The sequence below is a fragment of the Lampris incognitus genome, chromosome 10 (genome assembly GCF_029633865.1).
Source record: "Lampris incognitus isolate fLamInc1 chromosome 10, fLamInc1.hap2, whole genome shotgun sequence".
NCBI lineage: Eukaryota > Metazoa > Chordata > Actinopteri > Lampriformes > Lampridae > Lampris > Lampris incognitus.
The window spans coordinates 31,261,568-31,271,594 of record NC_079220.1 but is presented as its reverse complement, the minus strand read 5'-3'; the positions used below and the strand labels follow the sequence as shown (position 1 = coordinate 31,271,594).

Below are 10,027 nucleotides of genomic sequence, written 5' to 3'. Positions count from 1 at the left end.
CACATGGTCAACCTTGAATAGCAAAACTGAAAAAGGAGAAATATTACCTGAAAAACAAAACGCAAAACACATATTGCTAATCTAACAAACGTAACAAGGCCTATAAAATGTGAAATGTAAAAAAAATAATAACTGAAAATAACCGTTGAAACAGCCCCAAACAACGACCGGAACTTAACAACTACGGTTTTTAAACTCTATAGTCTGTCAAGATAAATAGCCAATTGAGATATTAATGCATTACATAGTATGTTAGCATGTCGGTAATGAAACTAACTGACAACAAAATTAACATTTTAACAACTGTAAAACTATTTATCAAGCAATTTAAAATCGCCGCTGTCCAACGCCTGTAAATACTGTAACGCCTCGGTGGTAGTCATGGTGCGTCTGTAACGGCGTCTGTAACCAGACATGTTGGTAATAATCAAAAACCAAGTTTAGACTATTATGCTACACTGGAGAACGCTGGTTTTTGTTTTTTATTATTATCTTATTTCTGTAGGACAGAGCAATGAACTTTGCGAAGGAAATGATGTGACCAACACTTCCATAAACAGACGTCATAAATAATGATATGACGCGCAAATTACGAGCGGTCACTTTGACCGCTCATGGTCGTTTTAAGTAGATCTTATCATAACTTTTTGTGCAATTGATCTAAAACTCATCTTAATGCAAATATATGCAAATGTATGCGCATTCAGGGAGCGTCAGGTCTGTATCACCCCCCCCCCCCCTACAAAGTTATTCAATTTAAAAATCCAAAACCGTCAAAATGACCGCCTGGTCGTCTGTCATGCACGGCACCCTGACCTAAAACCAATAACAGTATCAACACAACAACAACTAAACACACGCGCACACACACACACACAAACACGGCTCCACATCCCTTCTCTCAGGCACAGCTTCAGTGTGTGTGCTTAACGGAGCGTGAGCTCTTCTTGAAAGGGGAGCGATGTGTGGGAGAACATCTTGCCTCCCCCCTCATCTCCTCCAAACTGGTTCATGGATGTGTGTGTGTGTGTGGAGTAGGATTCGACTTTTTTTTTGGGGGGGGGGGATTTTTCCCCCTTTTTCTCCCAATTGTACTTGGCCAATTACCCTATTTTTCGGAGCTGTCCCGGTCACTGCTCCACCCCCTCTGCCGATCCGGGGAGGGCTGCAGACTACCACATGTTTCCTCCGATATATGTGGAGTCGCAAGCCGCTTCTTTTCACCTGACAGTAAGGAGTTTCACCAGGGGGTCGTAGTGCGTGGGAGGATCACGCTATTCCCCTCAGTCCTCCCCCCGAACAGGCGCCCTGACGACCAAAGGAGGCGCTAGTGCGGTGACCAGGACACATACCCACATCGACCAAGCCGGAGGTAACACGGGGATTCCAACCGGCAATCCCCGTGTTGGTACACAATGTAATAGACCGCTACGCTACCCGGACGCCCAGCAGGAGTCGACTTGTCGACCTCTCTGATGACGCTTTAAGCTTGACGTCAACTAGTCGCTGATCACGTGATTATGACATTAACAGCATGGACGTCTAAGAGAAGAAGACAGGTGAGGAGCCTGGTGGCGGGTCATCGCAACAAACCAGTAGTTCAGGGGTTGGCAACATGTGCCTGCGGTGGCACGGGAGGCCATTAACACGGGCACGTGGAGCAATTGAATTTAAAAAAAATCGTTTTTGATAACAAACATTTTTAATACAAAATTTTGCCACACATGACTATACCCCTTATGTATAGTCACGTGTGGAGGAGTTTGGGTGGGGGCTAACACCCCCCGGACAGGTAAAGGGAGGGGAAGGGGAGCAGTGTGGGCAGACAGACAGGGTGTCGCTGGGAAGGAGGGGTAGAAGGAAGGATCCGTGTCTTTTTTCGGAGTAAAACATTCACAGTTTATTGGCCGTCTACGATCTATAGTGGCTGTGGCCTTCAATTGCTACGCCACTAATTTTAAGTGTGTTAATAATGATACAGGGAAGAAAGATATGATACTATAACAATGCAACATTACCAGCAGGGGGCACAGTTCAGTGGTAGAGCAATTGACTGTATATCAAGAGGTCCCTAGTCACGTCAACTCTGCTGGGAAACACAATTACAATGACTTTTTGACCGTCTTACTCCTTACTCACTGTCCGTGTCAAGTGTGCTTGTGATGTTTAGGTCTGTGAAGTCATTCTTGTTTTTAATGCACTTTTTGTTTTTAATATTTATTGTGTTATTTTTTTATGTGCCACTGAGGTCCTTGTGAAATGTTATTTTGTTCCCTTGTATGTATGAGACATGCATACAAGGCAATGACAAATAAAAGCAGTCTAGTCTAGTTCAAATCTGGGTGCCACCTAAAACTTTTGTTAGTTAGTATTCATATTTCATAGTTTGTGCAAGAAGCATACTTCCATGGACCACTGAGTGCCAAAAATGTGCAGCTTTTCATTTGCTACACCAGGTGGTTTCACTGATCAAGGTCATTGATCAAGGTTGCCTGAATCCCAAAAATCTGTTAGGGGACTTCTTCCTTTGTGATCAGATGAACTGATGCAACATAGAAACAACCAGCAAGAACACCTGCACGTAACAGCAGGTGTTCATTAGATCAATTTTATAAACATAGATGCATCACGGTACTGATTCCAGGCCCTTTTCCAAAGGCGAGGGTGAGGAGGAGTTTATTTTTCTTGTTCAAAATTGTTCCATAAGTCATTATCGCCCATGTGGATAGAGCACTGTGGATGAAGAGCCCTCCTCCATTTGGTGGGATCGCATAGAGAACAACATCTTTAATGAGAAAGACTGGCTGGAAAACTTCAGGATGCATAAAATAACTTTTACATGTCAAATGTTAAATTTCAAACTTTTAAAATTTAAATACTGGACCAATCACTGGTTCATTGGTTTAATCATATGCACTTTGGCAAGCTTTTCAGCAATCTTCTTGTAAATATACTTCTTTTTCACACACCCCTACAGTGTTTTTGACTATTCCCCTCCCACCTAACATCAAGAAATAATGCTTATCTCCTCATCGAAGACTCTGCAGCCATACGCGTCTTGTCTCTATTATTGTCAGGTGAACGTTTAAAGAATTGCTTGTCTCTTTACTGTTGCTAAGGAACCAAACAAACTCTCTGATGGACTCATCCGGATACCTTGCCATCCAAGTGAATTCACTAGCTTTCACCCAACAATGCAGACAGGACCGGACTGATGTGGACTCATTCCATGGTGTGAAAACCCTACTGGTTGAAATCATATTTGGAACATACATAATTTTCCTGTGGATCAAGAAATCCTCATTTCATCTCTGGGTTCAATTTTGCTCCTCCTCTTTTGGCTGCTCCAGTTAGGGGTTGCCACAGAAGATCATCTGTTTCCACCTCTTCCTGTCCTCTCCATCTTCGCCTGGCACGTCAACCATCTGCATGTCCTCCCTCACCACATCCATAAACCTCCTCTTTGACCTTCCTCTTTTCCTCTTCCCTGGCAGCTCCATATTCAGCATCTTTCTCCCAATATACCCAGCATCTCTCCTCCACACATGTCCAAACCATCTCAATCTTGTCTCTCTTGCTTTGTCTCCAATCTGTCCAACCTGAGATGTCCCTCTAATATAGTCGCTCCTGATTCTGTCCTTCATCACTCCCAATAAAACTCTTAGCATCTTCAACTCTGCCACCTCCAGCTCATCCTCCTGTCTTTTTGTCAGTGCCACTGTCTCCAAACCATACAACATAGCTGGTCTCACAACCATCTTGTAAACCTTCCCTTTCACTCTTGCTGGTCATCTCTGGGTTCAATGTCTTTTTAAAAAGACATGTACATGGTAGCCGATGCTGAGGATACAATTCATTTGAAAAATCAAGCAAAAACATATCTTTCCCTGAGGTCAGCCATTCAGGAAAAAACAAGTGGGTGAAGATATCAAGTGCTACCCAGCTGGCAAAGTTTGGTGGCAGAGCAGTTCAGCTGTGGCTGCCGTTGGCACCTCTAACAACATTACCTAAACAGATACTTCTCCAGCGGTGGCGCTGTTTCCCTCCTCACTGCTTTTATTCCACTGAGCCTGGTCGTTTAACATGTTAACCTGTTGTACCAGGTCTGAAAACCCTCTGACTGGATAGATGGATACCTGGCAGAATAGAAAGCCTGAAGTACTGTGCAGGCCCAAGTACTGAGATTTTTTTTAAAAGTGTTTCATAGTTTATGTTGGAGTCACGATTGCTGTGCACACAAATCCCTCAGTCGCCAGGCTTATATCTGTGTATGTGTCATATACACACATTTATTTCAGGTTGTTAAACAGAAAAGGCCTAGTAATTGTGATTGTGTGTGTCCAGGAAAATACAGCAAAAACGGTTTGTCCACAAGACACACAGTATTGAGATAACAGCAGAAACTTAGCTGAGGGGGTATAGCTCAGTGGTAGAGCATTTGACTGCAGATCAAGAGGTCCCTAGTTCAAATCTGGGTGCCCCCTAAACATCTTGGCTTACAATCGTTATCATATTTCATAGTTTGCAGTTGCTCGGCTTCGTAACTTGACTCTGGCCAATAAAAAAGGCTTGATAGACTCATCAAATGGGCTAGGAAGATGTCAGGGAGAAGTTAAGCCCAGCTTACCAACTGTTATAATATAGTGGGGGAAAGTTAGCAGGAATTTGACCAATCTGGGAAGTAAAGTGTTACCAATAAATTTCTTCACCAATGTGTTCCTTAAGGTGTGTAGTAACATGTATTAAAATGTTGAAATTCAACTCCCGGGGGTAACCTCCGAAAAAATTGCTCAAAGTCAGGGTACCGATAACAGATTTTCGAAAATTGAAAAAAGCTTAAATTGGACTTAACTTACGTTTGAGGGGTCAAACTAGGAATTTGTCATGATTCTAAGTTGATTGCAAGCATTTATTTTTCACCAAGACCCTGGTAGAAAAATATTCACATCCACTTTCCCACTCATCATCCCCCCCCCATGCCGTAGAGGGCACCCGACATGTTGAAGCCATTTACATCCTTTTTCTTTATTGATCACGGGCTGACTGAATATACTGCTTTCAACACCTGATACGTACGCATTCTCAACAATTTTTCTAACAAGCTGAAATGTCTCTCTGCACAACACTGATGATTCTCATTTGTTACATAAAAGGTGTAACTTTGCTTGTTCTTGTTAGCTAGCTAACAGTAAGTAATATGATCGGCTAACGTAAATGTTAACTTCCACTAAAAGTTGTCATTCTAGCTTAACAATACTTGTTAGCTGGCTCATAGTTGTCATACGTTGTCTGACTCTCATGTGTGTACTATACTCCAAAACTTACATCTGATTTATTTATTTAGTTAAATGCTAGCTGTCTGCTCCATTAACTACCTAGCTAGGTTAAAGTGGTGTAGCCTGTACTGCCTCAGATTTTTTTTTTAAATTTATTGTTACGGTTAAGCAAATCTATTCTTTTACACCTCAGTACAATATTTCAGAAACTATGCCTCTATGACAGATTCGGTCTTTATTCTACTTTGTGTAGGCTATGGGTCTTCAGTAGGCTAATATGGAAGACGATGTGAACCCACCTCTGCTCAAGTGCTTCTTCTGTGAAGGCCTGGAAACGCCAGGTGAGAGGCTTTTGCAAGGAACTTCTAAAGGCTACGCTACTTTATTGAAACATGCAGAAGTCATGGAAAATGCTACAATTTTGGAGCGTATGAAGAATGATGAAAATGAAGGAAGACTTAGATACCACATAAAGTGTAAAGATTATTTGTACAACAAGTTTGTCAAGGTCACCAAGACGTCAGCTCAAGCATCAAAGGCAGAGGAAGAGACAGCAAAGCTGAAGCGAAGGCGCACTTGCTCTGAGTTCAGTGCATCAACTGCATGCACCTCTTCAAGTTCACGGTCCGTTCAGCTTCTGTACAAGAATGTATGCATTCTTTGCAACCAACCCGCTCATCTCTACGAACATAAACCAGCAGACGCTAGAAAGAAATATAGAGTGCCTGATAATGTGACTGTGGATAGACTAAAGGCAAGCTTGCTGAAGATAGCAAGGAGTCGTGGAGATGACTGGGGCACAGAAGTCCTTGGACGTCTGGAAGGGATCGATGACTTAGTAGCAGAAGAAACCTTGTATCATTTGCGCTGTAAACTTCTTTTTGAAAAGGGTAGGCCTTACTACAAGACTGCAGATGAAGGACCAAGGAAGAGAGGACGAAAGAAAATAGATGATGAGCGAGAGGTTGTTTTTATTGAATTATGCGAATGGCTAGACACAGAACTCGAGCATGGGGTGATGACGCTTGACCAAGTCCACGAAAAGATGCAGCAGTTTGATCAGTCACCCGATAAGAGCCTCTCTTATTCAAAGAAATGGCTAAGGATGAAACTTCAAGAGAAATATCATGACACACTGTACTTCACATCACAGTCGAAAAGGTCAGATTTACTCTGCCTCAAAGATAACACAAGCAACATTCTGCGAGAGCATCATGCTAATCTTCAGCAAGGAGATGAGAAGGCACAAATCATAAAGACAGCACTAAAGTACATATGCAACGACATTGCCATGATTAATCTAGATCCAAAGTCATACCCCACTGCATACAGTATGGCTGATATCCAGAGTCAGCTGGCACTTGTTCCTGAGAGCCTCCAGATGTTCTTGAGACCAATAGTGAAGACCGATGAAAGAGTAGCTGTTTGGGGGCAGAACTTTATCAAGGCTCATCGGCCTTGATCAGGAGTATTGCCATACCAAATGGGGCTTGCCATACAACTTGATCATAGATTTGGGTCAAAATGGATGATCGACAAGTTACACCGGCTAGGATACACTGAGTCTTACTCAGAGACACAAAACTACAAATACTGCTTCCTCAATGACAGGAATGGAGATGGCATCCCAGATACATCTGGCACACTTGATACCATTGTAGAAGAAACTGATGACCAGATCAATGATGAGGCTGCGATTGATGCCACACTTGAGGATCCAACGGTTCCGGCCGCCAGTGAAAGTGACAATCAGGTGGTCTCCATGGAGGTTGCGGAAGCAAACAATGCAGTCACTCAGTTCGTTGGGGACAATATAGATTTAAACATTGTCTCTGTCAGTGGAAACACCCCGTTTCATTCAATGGTTTGAAGAGAACAACCCATTCGACCACGATCGAGACAAGAATATGCTTGTATCTTTCTCTACAGGATTCACAAGCATGGGGGATGACTCTGATAAAGCTGGATGGACAGTCAGCAACATCAGCCATGGAGGTGAAGTCAAATGTAAGAGCCCTGTCATCACTCAAAAAGATTCCCAAGATCAATGAGAAGAAGATTCATCTTGACTCACTCAAGTTGTTCAACCGACTGATCATTTTTGCTCAACGGGATATGACAGTTGAGACAAGCTTGGAGTATGAGCTAACTCCCGTCCCATTGTCCCTTTTCAGCAACAAAGATCACAAAATAAACAAGGCAAACAAGGCAGTGTTTTCCAAAACTAGCCTGAAGGAGTTGACTGATCCACTTGAACTCACTAACCAACCCTGTTCCACTTTGGTGGTTGATGGAGGATGGCTTCTCTACATGGTGAAGTGGGAACAAGGCCAGGCTTGGCAGGAGATTGCCAACAGTTACCTAAGGTACGTGCAGCGTCTTGGCTATAACTCTCAAAGGATCATTGTGGTCTTTGATGGCTATAACAGATCACCAAAAGATCATGACCACATCCGACGTAGCAAGAAATCATGCTGTGATCTCCAGATTCAACCAGATATGATGCACTGGACACCAAGAGCAAAGTTCTTGGACAACATCCATAACAAGAGTGAACTCATTCACCTCCTCTCCTCAATGTTCAGAAAACTTAACATCACTGTGGAGCAGATTGACAATGATGCTGACACTTCGGTTGTGTTAGAGGCATTGGTTTCTGCTAAAGATGGCTCTGTTGAGGTCAGTAGTTTGTGTAGATATTTAACTTTCATTTGCTTAACTACTTTAAAATAAGAGTTTTGATTTTTTAAAATATTTTCACATGCTCTCTTTACAGTTGCGAGCAGAAGATGCAGATGTGCTGGTAATGCTGGTGCACCATAGCTCGAGCACCAACCACCCACTCTTCTTAACCACATCCAAGGGCTCTTATGATGTCAGGAAGATCCGGGAAGCTCTCTCAGAAAGAAAGAGACGCTACCTGCTCTTTTGTCATGCGTTCACTGGGTGTGATACAGTTTCTGCTATTTCTGGCCATGGGAAAACAACTCTGTTTGACAGGTAATAATAGTAGGCCTATAATAATAAAAGTAATTGTATTTTAGTGAAATATTTGTATATTGAAATATCTTTAAAAAACCTTGAAATGCACTTTTTCAGGTTTTGTGCAGGGGACATTGATAAACATATGGACATCTTCATGGACATTCATGCTACCAAGGGTGCAGTGGTTCAGGCTGGAACTGCGATCTTCCAATATATTTACAATGGACCAGGTACTACTTTGGGTGAAATTCGGTACACCGTGTTCTCACGGAAGGCAGCGGCTGGGCTGATCAAACCAGAGACTTTACCTCCAACAGAGGGTGCGGCTGCACAGCATTCTCTCCGTGCCTACCTACAGACCCGGGACTGGATTCTTCTACAGAGCATGTCTCTGGACCCCAGTGACTATGGATGGACATTCGGTGTTCATGGTTATGAGCCAGTTCCAGCACTAGACCCAATGGCTCCTGGGGAGCTCCTCCAGTTCACAAGCTGTAATTGTAATGGAGATTGCAGCAACAGGCGATGCAGCTGCAAGAAGAATGGTGTCAAGTGCATCTCAGCATGTGGAGTTTGTGTTATGTATGCACACATCGACAGTGCTGCATTTGATTTGGTGCTGTTCTATTGTGCTGGGATCGATTGGTGATGCCTGCGGGCTCTGGGTTGTTTGATCGGGTCTGCCTCTGATGCTGGGTCAGTCTAAATAAAGAATGCCACGGAGAGGTTGTGTCGAGCGACAGCGCTGTGTCCTGACGTGATTTAAAAATACAATATTGGCGACGAGGATGGCTGATATCTCTCTCCCACCACCTGCCCCCTTCCTGGCATTACCTGGCGAGCCTCCGGTACCATGGACTCGCTGGCTACATAGGTTTGAAAATTACATCATCGCCTCAGGGCTCGACGACGTGAGCCAGGCTAGGAAGACGGCTCTGTTGCTACACTGCTTGGGAGCAGAGGGTCATCGTGTGCTCGGGTCTCTGGGGAACGTCACAAGCTTTGCCGAAGCTGTGGGACTTATGAGCACCCATTTCGCTGCTCCACAGAGTGCCCTCCTTCGGCGATTTATATTCCGTCAGCGACACCAACTGCCTGGTGAGTCTGTGCGGCAGTACGTAGCTAATTTGCGAGGGCTAGCTAGCTCATGCAAGTTTGGCGCGCTTCAGGACGAGATGGTTCGCGACCAGCTAATCGAACACACCAACAACGCAAAGGTGCGTGAGACTCTCCTGCTGGAAAAAGACGATCTGCTGCTGTCCAGAGCAATTACCATCGCACTACAGGTTGAGGGAGCAGCTGAGTGTGCTGCTATGCTAAATACACAGCAAGTGGCCACCTCCAGTCAAGCTGCCAACGACTCCTCCCTCTACTCACGGCTGCCCCTCGGGACGCAACCCAACCAGAGCGAGGCGGGCGCCGACTCCACTGGGGACGTCTTGCAACTGCAACGACGGCGTTCTCGGCCCCGCCCTCAACAGTCCTGTGGTAACTGTGGGTCTCGGTCTCATGTTTCAAGGGCTCAGAACTGCCCTGCCCGTGGCCAGACATGCCGTAGCTGCGGTAAGCACAATCACTTTGCCAACGTCTGTCGATCTTCCCCGGCTGGGTCAGAGGGCCACACCCCCCAGTCTTCAACCGCCGTCATTCACAAGGTGAGCTCTGGGCCAGTGTCATTCAAATCATGCACAGTCAACATTAATGATGTGTGCATCCCCCTGCTGTTGGACACCGGTGCAAGTGTGTCTCTCCTGAATGTTGATACC

At 44.5% G+C, this 10,027-nt stretch overlaps 1 non-coding gene across 1 annotated transcript; it reads left to right on the top strand.

The window, feature by feature from the left end:
* The first annotated feature begins 4,412 nt into the window (after positions 1 to 4,412).
* Positions 4,413 to 4,484, top strand: trnac-gca (transfer RNA cysteine (anticodon GCA)). Its single transcript has one exon. It is a non-coding gene; the product is annotated as a tRNA-Cys (tRNA).
* The last annotated feature ends 5,543 nt before the right edge of the window (positions 4,485 to 10,027 follow it).